Source organism: Aythya fuligula, chromosome 2 (genome assembly GCF_009819795.1).
Source record: "Aythya fuligula isolate bAytFul2 chromosome 2, bAytFul2.pri, whole genome shotgun sequence".
In the NCBI taxonomy this organism is placed as follows: Eukaryota; Metazoa; Chordata; class Aves; order Anseriformes; family Anatidae; genus Aythya; species Aythya fuligula.
Genome location: NC_045560.1, coordinates 104247969 through 104262067, shown reverse-complemented (window position 1 = coordinate 104262067; position 14099 = coordinate 104247969). Strand labels below are relative to the sequence as shown.

Below are 14099 nucleotides of genomic sequence, written 5' to 3'. Positions count from 1 at the left end.
AGAGATGGAAGACTGTATGGGTGAAGGCAGACCATCAGTTTGTATTTTTCCCCCCAGTTTTTAGGTAAAACTCTTCTGCATTTTATGAAATGAACAGCGAAACTAAAACATTTTGAAAAGCTGCCATAGCCTTTCTCTCGTTTTTGCATTTCAGGACCCGAGGGAACGGCATGGAGCTGGGACAGGGGAGGGTCAGGCTGGGGGTTAGGGAAAGGGTCTGCACCCAGAGGGTGCTCGGGCACTGGGACAGGCTCCCCAGGCTCTTCTCCCAAGCCCCAAGTGATAAGATGAAGGGAAATGGCCTCAAGTTGCGCCAGGGGATGTTTAGGTTGTATATTAGGAGAAATTTCATCACTGGAAGGGTCATGTGGCTTTGCAATAGGCTTTCCAGGGAAGTGGTTGAGTCACCATCCCTGGAAGTCTTCAAGAAACGTGGAGATGCAGAACTCAGTGGCACGGTTTAGTGGTGGACTTGTCAGTACGAGGTTAAAGGTTGGACTGGATGATCTTACACGTCTCTTCCAGCCTGAACAACTCTGTGATCTTTTTGGGCCCCTTCCAGCTGGGGATTTTCTGTGACTCTGTGGGCCAGCTACAAGACTGTACGTGGCACCAGTTCCTGGCTGCTCCCTCTTCCCTTTTCTTTCCCAGCAACGTGAAACAGATCAGTTTGAATGAAGTGGTTTCTGCTACCTCCCGATTCCCTGCGTGGTTAAAAAATAAAAATAAAAAAATGGTGTTGCAAGATTCACGTGAGGATTCAGTCTCCCACCCACCCCCCTTAATCCTCCGTGCCTGGGCTGCAATTTTAGCCCAGTGGTGCCCACGTTACGGGGAGGGAGCCGCGCCGAGCGTAACGCTGCACCGAGGGTTTTACATTTGTCTTCTGGCGTGCTGCGTAGCCAGGATAAGTCATAGCAGTTTCTCCAAATCCCTGTGAGTTTTTTTTTTTCCTTTTTTCTTTTTTTTTTTTCTTCGAAATGAAGTGATTAGCTTCTGCCGTAAACTTCCCCTCGTCTCGGGCATCCAAGCCTTGTGCTGAGCTCGACAGCATTCAAGATCTCCTGCCCACATAGACTATTAGGTTCTGCTTATCCTTCGTTTCCACCGCCTGGTGAAATATTAGATAACGGGGAAGGAGCTTATCTTACACGCGTCTGAACTGACAAATATGGCAGCCTTTCAGTAAAAAGGCTAATGCAGACGAGGCCTTTTTCCTGGCTGGAATAAGAATGAGGCTGGTACTTGTCTTCTGCCATTGACAATGGTCAGACGCGTGCAGCGCGATTTCCATAGCATCCAGACAGTCAGAGTACCTAATATCTACCTGTCTAGTCAATACATCAGCTTTGCTAGAGCGGAGGGCTGAAGTTTGTCATTGAGGCTCGTTTCTAATGCATCACGAATGGATCTGCCGCCGGTACTCCAGGGTAAACAGCGTAAGCCGCGCAAATTTATTTACCAGCAATGACAAATAACTGTGTCAGTCACTTCTGTTTTGTTCCCTAAATAAGACGTTCTCTATAAATGCCCTTATGGATTTAATTTTTGCAGTTTTAAGCAGGAGGAGGAGGAGGGAAGGGGAGGATTTTTTGCTGTTTGAACAATACTGCTGGGTTCACGTTCATGTTTATTCCCCTCTGTGTTGCGGCACATGAAAAATCAGGGTAATAATCTTCAGAGGGACCCATTTCGGGATGTAACAACTGGAGGGCAGCAGCTGGGAAACTGTCCCAGTGGCAGCATCGAGTGGAATTTGTTTTAAAAAGCCGGGCTGAACGACAAATCCGTGTGGTGGTGGTGCTACCTGGAGGGGGAAGAGGAGAGGGAAGGTGACGGCTGCTCTGCCTGCGCTGCAGCGAGCGAGCCCGGCTGCTCGGAAGTTTTTTGGATCGTCTCAGGCACGGAGTCATGCTTGAAGTTTAGCACTTCCATTTCGAGCAAGAATACTCACCATTATAATGTGGTGGTGTAGCTCTGCCTTACATTCACGCAGATATTTTGGGAAATTGTTTTCCCAGCCTCAAATCCTAAACCGTACGTTCGCTATCGGATTCTCAGCCACCAGCTAAAAATCCGAATGTCTGACAGCCCATAAAGCTGGGGATCTGGTGGGAGAAACTGGTAGCCTTTTTAGAAATGAAGGAAGAGAAATTAATGCCTGGCTTGCCTGCAGTACAGCAAAATAGAAATGTGCTCTGAGGAGTGGAGGAAGTGGAAAGAGTTGTTAGTTGGGCAAGCCAGACGCACCTAGACAGCATCCTGAGCCGCTGCCAACCCACACTGGGTTTTTGGACCCCTTCCAGGCTTTGTTCCTGAAAATAAATTGTTCAAGATGGGAAACTTTGAAGATTGCATTGACCAGTGAGCCGTGTGGGTGTGTGACTGCTAGGGGAGAGAACCTGGGCTTTGGATCAAGGGCTGAGGCTCACGGAGAAAAAGAAGTGATCAAAGTTTAGTCTGTGTTTCGGTTGTTTGCAGAGGGTGGTCTGCACTTTTTGTTTGTTTGTTTGTTTGTTTCTTCCTTATAAATGGGATTAATACTGTCTCTGGAAATCGAGTAAGAGCTGTCAATTGGATTATTTAGTGTAGCTATTGACTTGCCGTGTAGCTGCTGTTCGGTTTCCTTCCATCTGAAATGTTTGCCTCTGTATCTACTTTGCAGGGGGAGCATTTGAAGAAATTAAGTAACGTCACCAAACCGTTCGGAATATGTAAAACAATGGGTATATGCTAACTATTATGTTATTTACTTAATGCTTTGATAGCCGTGTTGCAAAACAAATGAGGAGGTGGGGATGTCTTTTGGAACAGAATATACTGCAGTGCCTGCCTCGATCTGCATTAGACATCTGCACTGTGAAGTACAAGTGATGCTGAAAGATGCACTGAGAAAACAAATGGGTTGCAGTGCTGCCGTGTTAGAGATGGCAAAACGTGTAGGCAAGAGAGAAGCTAAAACCACTTTATTGTAGGCAGAATTGTAAGGTATTAGCTGAAGAAGTACAGCAGAAAAGGTAAAACACGAACATTTTGGAAACTGGGAATGGTAGTTCTTTACGTGAAGTAAATTCACACTTAAAAAAAAAAAAAAGAACAACTTTTTTTTATTTCTTTTAAGCAGAAAAACAGACCCTCAAAGTTCTAAGATTTAATACTTGGAACCACAGCTCTTGACTCATAAAGTGAAAAACAAAACAAAAACCACCTTCCTGACTTTTTTGGAGGTATTCAGGCTGAAGTTGGCTCTGAGGAAGACACCTACCATGAACAAAAAGTTACAGCCTGTGCTGTGAGAGCAGGAAATATGAGAGGACACAAAGGGAAAATGCCCCAGCCCTTTTACATTCAAAATGTCTAAGCAGTCTGCCCAAACAAGGACAGATCCAGGCCGAGAGCCAGTTTGGGCTGAGTGACAGATTCGTGCTCCTCACATGCACGGTCTTGGCTGGAGCAATTCCCTTCTTACCGTCTTCTGCGTGTAAAACAGCAACGGCACACCACACAGCGACAGCAAGGTGAAGGTATGTGATGTGGCTAAAATACCAACAGGATGAGCGCTGTAATGGGTGTGCCTTTTCTAATGAATTTAGCAAACCTGTGCTGATACAGTGCCATGCAGCTCAGCCGTGCTGTGCTTGCTCAGCACTGGATGGCAACAGCTCTCCACCTTCACCTGCCACCGGCGGGGACGCTCTGGGCTCCCTCCTGCAAGGACATCATGTGTCCCGATGGCAGCGAGGGGAGCAGGACCCCAGAGCTGGGGTGGAGCAGGGAGCTCTTGCTGTGTGGTGTGAACTTTGTGGTGTGGATGATTACGAGTTTGCGCCACACTTGGTTGAGGCTGCATCAACAGGAGAATTGGCTCCTGTGCCGTGCTGATGCTTCAGGACGTGGTTTCTCTTGCTCGTGCACCAATATGTCAAGCAGTGGATGTTAACGTCACGGTGCTAAAACCTTGTTCTTTGCTCCTCTGAGCAGGCTCAGGAGGCACATTGCCGTTTCTTTACACTATTTCATCTCCCAGGTCTGATTTCAAAGACCCGTGGCCGGCTCTTTGCCACAGCAAGTTCGCACGTGTCGTCCTCCAGGGCTGCTGTGCTCAGGCAAGGCAGGCGGCAGCGGGGGCGTGCACGCATCGTAACATTTCTGACCTATATAAGCAGGTGTTGGGTGAAGTCTGGCGTACAGGGAGGACGAGACGCTGCGTGCAGGTGGCCCGAGCGTGCTTCAGATCCCGGACACGTCCCAGCTCCGCGCACACCACGTGTACACCGTGCTCACGAACCACCACGCAGCCTCCCCCCTGTCGTCTGTCTGGGACTTGTGAATGGCCCGGAGCCTGCTTGGAGCTATTATGCAGATGAGGATGCCGGGCGTCCTGCAATCCCGGACAAATCCCCTTAGTGCTTTTGGTAAATCTGCCACTGGGATTTGCTGTTGTGACAGCACGGCCTAAGCATGGTAAAAATAGCCTGTCTCCCGGCGGGTGAAGCTGCCCCTCGCTCCCCAGCGGAGGGGTGAGCAGCCAAGGCTGCCTGCAGGTGGTTGCACAAACGCGCGGCGCGGGTCTTGGTGGCAGGGCGTCGCACGTGAAAACCGTGCTTTGGATTTTAACCAAAAAAACAACGATTTGGTCAAATGTGAAGCATTAGCCCTTTTGCAGCCCCCGTCGGGTCACAGGTGGAAGCGAGCATGGGTCAACATGCTTCATACTGCTTTGGCACACGTGTGGATGCACGACTTTACACGCCACAGGAGATTGCATTTATTCCATAACCCTGAAAACAGGTATTTTGCTCCACAAGGAAAGCTATACAGGAGGTTGTGTCCCGCCCAAACGGGGTGTAACAGTACCCCGCTAGCGGGCTTACACCGAGAGGCTGCTGGTGAATCACTGCAGTGTCAGATGTACGGCCGTACCGAGTGGGAGCATGCGATGAAGTAGTTTGGAAGGCAGCCTGCCGTCCAAAAATACCAGCCAACCGCCTGTAAGATGCATTAGCTGTCAGCTCCCAGTGTGTCTGATGAGATTTCAAGCAAATTTGGCTTTTTTGCTGTCGCAGACAGAAAAACACCAGTGCAGCTGTTTGGGGCCTGCCTCTTTCTCACTGGCGAAGGGCACCTGCCTGTGCGCTGCTGGACAGCCACGGACAACGCACCTTTGTGATGCAGGAGCTTCCGTGTCCTCATCAGAAGTGGCCCAGCAGCCCAAATTTCACAGGGCAGCGGCGTCCAGATGGCGTGCGGTGGCTGGACTCGGCGAGGTCGTGCTCAGTGGTGGTGCTGCACGGGTGCAGAGAGGGGCAGGGTGCAGGCACCGAGGTGCGAGATGCCACTGCCTCTTCCAAAATCGGGTGGGACTGGCTTCATGTTGTGTGAAGGAGATGTGGATTCCAGCTTCCTCTCACGTTGCTAGGGTGCTGTCCATCAAGTGATGTTAGGAAATCGTTTCTTTTTTTTAGAAGCTACACCAGTTTTGACATGCTGCTTTAATATTTTTCTGGCTGCAATAGGGCAAGACATAGAAATCCAATGCTGTCATCACACAGAGCTGTGAAGCATTCTCTCTCCCTCTCTCTCTTTTTTTTTTTTTTTTTTTTTGCTTTCTCTCTCTTGTACTGTGTCATATGGAAACCAGATCAAGATTATGAAATTATTGCCCACAAACTGTGATCTTTTTTCTCTTTTGTGGTGGGAACTGACAAGGCAGTGACGGCTTAGTGCTGTTGGTACTAGCTGTTCACGCTGCACGCATTTGTATGTATTGGGAAGCGCCGAACTTGGCGTGCTTCTCGCTTGGCACGCAGGCTGGTGAAACGTCAGATTTTTAATCGCGATAAAGTTCACGAAAGAAGAAATTATGGCAGATGTTTCCTTTTGTCGGAGCTGAACTGAATCATTAAAATGTGCTATGATGTACTACGAACGAGTCAGTGTAAACACCATCCCCGCGAACATGTCAGAAGGCTGAGGAACGTGGACCATTCATGGTAATGTTGGAAACCATGTGGTCTGCATGCTGCGTTACCAGGCTTTTCTCTCTAAACGCAGAGCATGAAGCTTATGAATTTTTATGGCCTTTACACAAAATGAAACGCTCGGCTTTGGTAAAAATAGCCTGGTAGCTTCTGCAGCCTGGTTGTCATTTCGCTGGGTGTTTACCCAAAGGTGTGCTTCTCAGAGGCAGCAGGGAGGGACGCGATTCCCACCGGGCGTGGAGCTCGCTCTCCTAATTCCCTCTTTTCTCTGAGATGTTGTGTTGGGAAGCGTTGCTGTTTGCTGAGGAACGTGATGGCACATCAAAAGACACAACCGAGAGCAGCGATTGCATGTGGAGACTTCCCAATATCCTTCCACTTCACATTTTTGGCTGATGCCAAGTGGTTATGGCAAACCTGCAGGAAGCATCCCGAGACAGCGGGATTCTCTGTGGACTTTCTCTCCGTCTCCAGGCTCACATCTCTGATGTGAGGATTACGGTCTGCACTCGCTCAGGCCATTAGTCAGAAGAGAAGTGCACGATGAGGAGCTTCCTGTCGCTTCCCCGTGAGCTGAATAGATGATACCCGCAGTTGTTCTCACTTTTGCTGGCCTGAGGAGACTTGACTGGATCCGGTTCTTATTCCAAGTGCTGCCAGTTCTCCAGGCTGTACTGCAAACTGGGTGGCTTCTTGAAAGCTTCAGCTGCTGGAATTGTTCACAAATATCTCCGTGTTGACTCAGAGGTCAAAGAAATGCTGTAAAGATAGGATCTAAGGCTATCCCAGTGTTGTTTTATCCTCCTCTTCTGATTTGAGGGGACTTGACTAACACTTTTGGGGTGCTGGGGGCTGGGAATAAGACACTCAGTTATATCATAAAATAGGTTATAAGCCATAGCAAATCCCAATCATTGTGCACATTAAAAATCTCAGTCCCCATCCGTTTTTTGGGGTGCACTGCAGATGAGGTGAATGTGTTGTGCAGACCAATTTAAACACTCTTAAACTGTGACCCCTTCTCCAGATCAATTATATTGATTTACCAGGGAGAAACGTGTGTGTGTGCGTGGACATAAATGATCTGTATACAAACAATGTATTCTCATCTAAGCCAGAAGCAATGCACTTAGTAAAACAGTCAAACAGGTCTCAGTGATAACAGTTGTTAATGGCAAAGCATCTCTGGTTATTGCGCCATGGAAATTGGTGGATATGCAGTATGCCTTTTTTAATTTGCCTAAGTTTTTACACCTCTCTTGCACCATAGGACCTTAATCCATCATGAAACCACGTTAGAAGCCGCGCCGCTGTATCCCGAGGCAGATGCGAAATCTGTGTGAGTCACCGATTTGCGATCATGCTGAAGGAAACTGAGTCTACAATTCTTAGGAAAGAAGCTGCCCGTTTGGGATTCATTTGCGCAGCTCCTTTTGTATAAATCATTAGTGCTATAAACTATCCATTATTGTTAGAAGAAGAAATTTAACAATGCAAATAAAACAAAATACTGTGGCAGAGCAATTTTATGCTCGATTGTAATGTTTAATGGCCTGTTCTCATAAAGAGATTTTCCCATCCTTCAGACCTATCATGTGTGTGACTCACTTGATTTCTGATGGGCTGAACATCCCCAATTTTATTCCTGGAGTTGTTTTCTCTGCAGCAAAATCTGTAAACGTGCTGCCGCATGGGGTTATCCAGGGTTAATTTCCCTTATGATTACACATCCAGACAGCATGTATGCAAATGCTGCAAGACAAATGATGAGAAAACCATAGGATGAAAGTGTAAGAAGAAAATTACTTGATTTTTGCTCATAGACCCATTTTTCAGTATCAATGTATTTCCCTTATTCACTCTTAAATGTTTATACCAGCTTGCATCGGCATCGTGGGCTTTAAAAAACATTTTCTGGCATCACGGACCTCAAATAGTGCATTACGTTGCTTCTTTTTCTCCCCCAAATTTCTTTGGATACCACTTTTCTGGGTTCCCATCTTCATTTTTGCTTTCAGGCGCTAGACTGCAACATCAGTGAGGCATAGTCTCGTATCTCTAAACCAGCTGATTATATTAATGTCAGAAATAAAAGAAAGCTCATCATATTCAGCTTGTATTTTCTGTACTTTATTGTTATCATGGTTCAGTTCTCCCTTCTTGTCTTGGTTCTGTGTCTTGCCCTTCTTGTTGTGTTGTGTTTTGTTTTTTTTTTTTTTTAAACCCGAAGTTTCTGGGTTTTCTTGTGATCTGAAAGGGTTTCTGCACCATACGGCTTCTTCAAGTCTGTCCCTACACCTTAGAAAGCACTGAAATATCTTGATAGCCTGTTAATCTGAAGCCAAGTGCCCATTGTTTTCTTTTCCTGGCTGGCAGGGAGTTTGTTGGCAGTCGAGATTCATGAACTGAATAATCCACCTGGCAGGAGACTCTCTGTAACCCCGAAAAGCATGCTTTCCTGCAAGAATGAACGCTCCTTTTCTGTGTGTAAAATACTGCTAATAGCTTATTTAGCAACCTATATTTCTACAACAGGGCTTTCAGTTTTGTGCTGGAGGTGGATTCTTGCATATGCATGGATTCTAGCACCCATGCTAATTCTGTCTCTCGTTTAACTTTCATCTGTTCCTATGGTAAGAAAATGCATGATGCGATCTCTCAGCTTTTTAATGTGGTCCTTAGTGCATCTCCTCTAGCTCCTGTTTGAATGGGCTAAAAAAAAAATATATAATGAAGGATGATTTTTCCCTGTACTTGCTGGAAATTGTTTGGAAACAGCCACTGGGACTCTGTAGAGCTCACTGCTCCATTGCAGTTGCTGTCGGGATAACTTTGAATAAGCATGGAATTAAAACAAAAACATTGTGACCTTTTCTTGCATTAACTTGTTTTCTCTTATTTAAATGGCTCATTTCTACAACCAGTGGTTAGATTAGAGCTCAAAATAAGCCAAAAGCTGTGAAATATGATCAAAATGAAGGACCGAAGGGGTTGCGGTGTTTTCAATATGGCTGATTTGGTTCCCAAGATTTTAATAGAGCTAACTGGAGGACTGAGGTAGTCAATGATTAAAAGAAGTGGAAGTCGCTGTATAGCAGTGTTCAATATAATGGATACCTGCCTGGAAACCAGGTTCTCGGCCACCTGTTTTCTTTGTCCCTCGTAGGGCTATTTCCATGGTCTGAGCAGCGCAAGCTGCTCATCAGCCCCTTGCCCAGAGTTTCCCATTCCTTGTGCGTCAGGAAATGCTAGGAAATCCCGTACCTGTTTTCCAGCAGTGGCATGGGAGCATCAAAGGTACCAGCAGCGCAGTCTCCTGGCTAAACGGGGCCAGGGTGTGATCAGCACAGCAGCATTTAACCCTGCCGGAGGAGACGGCTGTAAATTACCTGTGCGAGGACGGGTAGACCTGCAGTGGGGATAGCTCACGAGTAGATGGTGTCACTCGCCAGTGTAAACAAAGCGAGGATAGTCAGGGCTGAAATGTGACTGCTTTTCAAACAGCATGTTATAATTCTGTGTCCCGGACTGAACCCTGTGTCCGGCACAGGAAAACAACCTAGCGGATGCGTGGCCAGCACATGGAGCATGTGGGCTGTGTGGCTAGCTGTGCATCAAGGACTGCTGGGTTTTTCTAGGAAACAAGATTTGGAGGCAGGTCTTTAGCTGAGGATTGCAAAGGGTGATTAAAAAAAAAAAAAAAAAAAAAAAAAAAAAAAAAAAGAAAATAGAAATCAGTTTCACAATCTTTCCTATTAAAGAACGGCTTTAACAGCAAGTTAATTTAGAGGCCTTCAACACTGTCCTCTTCTGCGTTAAATCCCTCCCCAAAACTTGCTTTTTTTCGCTTGTCTCACTAATCTCCAGGCTGCTCCCATCTGTTTGGTTCCTTGCACCTCATCACATTAAACACAGCGACATAATGTATCTGGATGTGCATGTGCGGGCACGTAAGTTACCTGAATTCACCGCAAATGGGAAAGGCACTTTTACTTTTCCTGGTGTGGTGTCATTCCTCAGAAACTTTTTCCGACAAACTGAACCTATAGGCGCCAGATTTAACCAGAAAGGTGGAAGTTTACCCCAGGAGGTGGCAGCTTGAGAGGTGGGGACACGGGAAGTCATCGTGCATGTCTGCGGTTGCTTGAAGCCAGCCCAGGCGCAGGTCCTCACCAGAAGGGGTCTCCTGGTCTCCCGCCCTGTCCCACCACCACCATTTCCCACCTCCTTTTTTATGATCACTCACCCAGCGAGCAGCAAGCCATTTGGTTTCAGATTGGATCGGATCTGTGGCCAGCCCCACAGCACCCAGATTCCCCAGGCGAGCAACCCACACAGGCTAACAGCGGGCAGGGGGAAGCAGCCCCGTATTTTCCAGTTTCAAAGCCGTGTTTTTTCTCTTACTCTTCACCAGCTTCGTACCTTTTGGTATAGTTGTTAATGTCTGTGGAGTAGCAGAGGAAGAAAAAAAAAAAGGGTAAATAGTGTAAATGGGAAAGTCATGTTGAGAAACGGTGTCTGCCCAGTTTTGGTCACTGAAGATTGACTGTGTTTTCTTCTGTTTCACAGATTACCATCTTTGCTATTAGTAAAATAAAAAAGCAGGTCTGGGTCCTGTGGCTTCCAGAATGATTTTTTTTTTTTGTTTCCACAGTCAAGACTGAGGAGATAGGAGGCAGAACAGCAATTACAGGCTTGATAAAATTTCACGTAAAACTTACCCAGTTTAACCAGCCCTTGGCTTTATCATTAATATGCCAGGCTTGTAATGGTTTGTGGAGGAGCGCCACAGCCGGCTTGGGGAGCTTCAGCCCTTTCTTCCTCCAGCACAGCCGTGCTGGTTTGAGGTCTGGGTGACACCTCAGCGATAAGGCAGGCAATCCGAGAAGGAGGCAGGTCCCTGTGGGCCTGCTTTGATGGGATATCTGGCACTTGTTGCCCTGTTGCTCAGCTTCTACAGGGCTTGAAATGTGAAACCTGACGATAAATTCTTCACAAATAGGTCAGGAGCCAACCATTGCTCTGAGGATGCTTGGCGCTTGCCTCACCTATGGACACAGCAGTCTGCAGCCAGTTTTCAGTCACTTTGCCTGCACCGGTGCAACAATATCTTACTGAACAAATGTTGGCCTTTCAAGAACTGAGAAGACTGTGAGCCAGCAGTGTGCTCAGGTGGCCAAGAAGGCCGACAGCATCCTGGCTTGTATAAGAAGCAGTGTGGCCAGGAGGACTAGGGAAGTGATTGTCCCCCTGTACTCGGCTCTGGTGAGGCCGCACCTCGAGTACTGTGTTCAGTTTTGGGCCCCTCGCTACAAGAAGGACATGGAGGTGCTTGAGCGGGTGCAGAGAAGGGCGACGAAGCTGGTGAGGGACCTGGAGAACAAGTCCTACGAGGAGCAGCTGAGGGAGCTGGGCTTGTTCAGCCTGGAGAAGAGGAGGCTCAGGGGCGACCTTATCGCTCTCTACAGGTACCTCAAGGGAGGCTGTAGCGAGGTGGGGGTTGGTCTGTTCTCCCACGTGCCTGGTGACAGGACGAGGGGGAATGGGCTTAAGTTGAGCCAGGGGAGTTTTAGGTTGGATGTTAGGAAGAACTTCTTTACTGAAAGGGTTGTGAGGCACTGGAACAGGCTGCCCAGGGAAGTGGTGGAGTCACCATCCCTGGAAGTCTTCAAAAGACGTTTAGATGTAGAGCTTAGGGAAATGGTTTAGTGGGGACTGTTAGCGTTAGGTCAGAGGTTGGACTGGATGATCTTGAGGTCTCTTCCAACCTAGAAATTCTGTGATTCTGTGATCTAAGTGGGATCACTTCTCCGAGGCCCTCTCCCCTCCTTGCTTTTGCTCCTTGAGTCAAGGGCTTGGTCTGCAGATGTGAGGCGCGTGGGGAGCAGTGGCTATCGCCCCATGGTCAGAGCGTTTGCTGGGGGTTTGGCCATCTCCCATGAGATGAGGAAAATAAGGAGGACCTCGGAGGAAGGCTTGGCCCCGCTGGTTAAGCAGGTATGGGAGGAAAGGAGGGCGCTGGGTGATCACTGGGCTTGCTACCGGGAGAAAATTAACCAGAAAAAAAAGCGGCTCCGTGGCCGGGACGGGGCAGGCAGAGGGCTTTAAAGGGCAGGCAGCCTCCGGGAGTTGTGCCAAGGACGCGCAGGAAACGGGAGCCCAAAACCTGTGGCATTTTTCATTTCCCCTCCCCCTCTATTTTTTTATTTTTATTTTTTAATTTCCTTGGGGGGGGGGGGGGGGGAAGCGGCCTCCATTTTGGGGCGAGCGGCGGCGGCGGCCGCCCCGCCTCCCGCCCTGCTCCCCGCGGGCTCCCCCAGGCGAGCGGCGCCGGGGCCGGCGGCAGGGCGGGGGCGGGAGGAGGAGGAGGAGGAGGAGGAGGAGGAGGAGGGAGCGGAGCCGGCGGGAGGAGGAAGAGGAGGAGGAGGAGGAGGAGGAAGGCGAGGAGGCTCCGCCGGGCGGCCGCCGGGCTTAAAGAGCGGCGCGGTGCGGTGCGGTGCGGTAAGCTGCCCGCTCTCGCTGCCCGCGGGTCTGGCGTGGGGACGGCGGGCTGGGGCTGGGGCTGGGGCTGTGTGTGCGGGTGGGGGCGGCCATGGCGGGCTGGCTTTTCTCTCCCCGCCGCTCCTAATTCTTATTTTTCCTCTCCCCGATCATCCCCGCGGGGACCCAGCCCCGCTCGCCAGGTTAGGGCACCCCGAGGGCAGCGGGGACTACCACCCCCCCCCCCCCCCCCCCCCCCCCCCATACCCTATACCCCCGCACCCCATCAGCTCCCCGCCGCCCCATGGCAGCCGGCGGCCGGTAACGGGGGGCCGGGCCCCGCCGCTGCCTTGTGCCCTGTGCCGGGCTGGGCTGAGGCACGGAGCGGCCCCCGCACGGCTCCCCCCGGCCGCATGGAGCCCGGGGCGGGCGGGTGATGCGGGGCCCGGCCGGCAGCATGGCCGCCCAGCGGCTTAACGGCACGGCGGGGAAGGACGCCCGGCTGAGGGAGCTGGTGGCGGACGGAGGTACCCCCGGGCGTGCTAAGGGGTTTTTTGGGGGGGTTTTGGGGGTGAAGAGACCCCCCCGGGGCTCGCCGTGGGGCAGGAGGGGTCGGGGGGTGCCGGGGAGGGGGTGCGGGGGGCGGTGCGGGACCCCTGGCATAGGGGGTTGGTGGGGGACGGAGCCGTGAGTGCCCTGACAGGGCAATTCCCCTGCTTGCTTTTTTTCCCTTTTGAAGGCGTTTTTGTGAACTCTGCCTTTTTTTTTTTTTTTCGTGCCCTGTGAGGAAAAATCCCCCCCCTCCCCACACACACACACACAGAGAAAAGAAACCCGGCGTAAGTGCCACAGCCCGCACACAGCGGGAGCTGAAACCGCCTCGCACCCCAAGCCTCTCCCCCAGCTTTATTGGTGGAAAAAGCCCTTATTAGGAAAAAAAAATATGCTTCTGGGAGGTAGTGCCAGGGCTGTGAGGGCTGTTACACACCCCACACGTGTGGCAGGGGGGCGAGGGACCCAAGTGACTGAGTGCCCTGAGCGGTGCCAGCAAACAGAGCTGTCTCCTGCCCGCCTCTCTTTGCTCCTTCTCCTCTCCTCACCATAACCCAGCTGGAGGAAGAAGAGGGTGAGCGCCGTCCTCCCCTCCTCCCGGACGTCAGCAGGATGCTTGGTTGCGTTTCCCTGCTGGCGGGGCAGCGCTGAACTTGGAAAATCCTCCTGCAACTCCAGCACACGGCCAAGGCTTAGCCCAGCGTCCCCAGCGATTCCTCCCCTCGCCGAAGGGAAACGCGGACGGCCCTGAGCCCCGATTTCCAAGGGAGAGGTGCTGTCGCCCGCCGCCGAAACGCTGGGAGCTCGATAAATTTAGAAGACTCTGCCCTTGGCAGATGCAGAAGCAGCGTGTCAGTCCAGTGATCTTTGCATTCTAGGAAAGCCTAAATCAACATTGCTCGCTTCGCATGTTGCCCTTTAGCAGCAGTCCCTCAACTTCCAGTCCGAAGGATTGCGTTGGACCCAAGCGGGGAATAAAAGGGTTTGGGGTGCAGAAGCCCTTTGGTGCTCGGTAGCCGGAGAAGCTGAATTGCAGCGGTTGTCGGCAGTGGCAAGCCTGTATTCTGCGCTTTTGAGCCAGGAAAA

The 14099-nt window shown here is 50.2% G+C and overlaps 1 protein-coding gene across 3 annotated transcripts in view; it reads left to right on the top strand.

Annotated features, from left to right (window-relative positions):
• Window positions 1-14099, top strand: part of LDLRAD4 (low density lipoprotein receptor class A domain containing 4) — a 234962-nt gene that overhangs the window by 206753 nt on the left and 14110 nt on the right. Inside the window, exon 1 of one of the 3 annotated variants that reach the window (XM_032181927.1) lies at window positions 12426-12482. The exons of 1 other annotated variant lie outside the window; for it this stretch is intronic. The gene's annotated coding sequence lies outside the window, so the exon portion shown is untranslated. Of the gene's footprint in view, window positions 1-12425; window positions 12483-12965; window positions 12989-14099 lie in introns of those variants that run through there. One more of the 3 variants, XM_032181926.1, reaches the window with a different exon arrangement.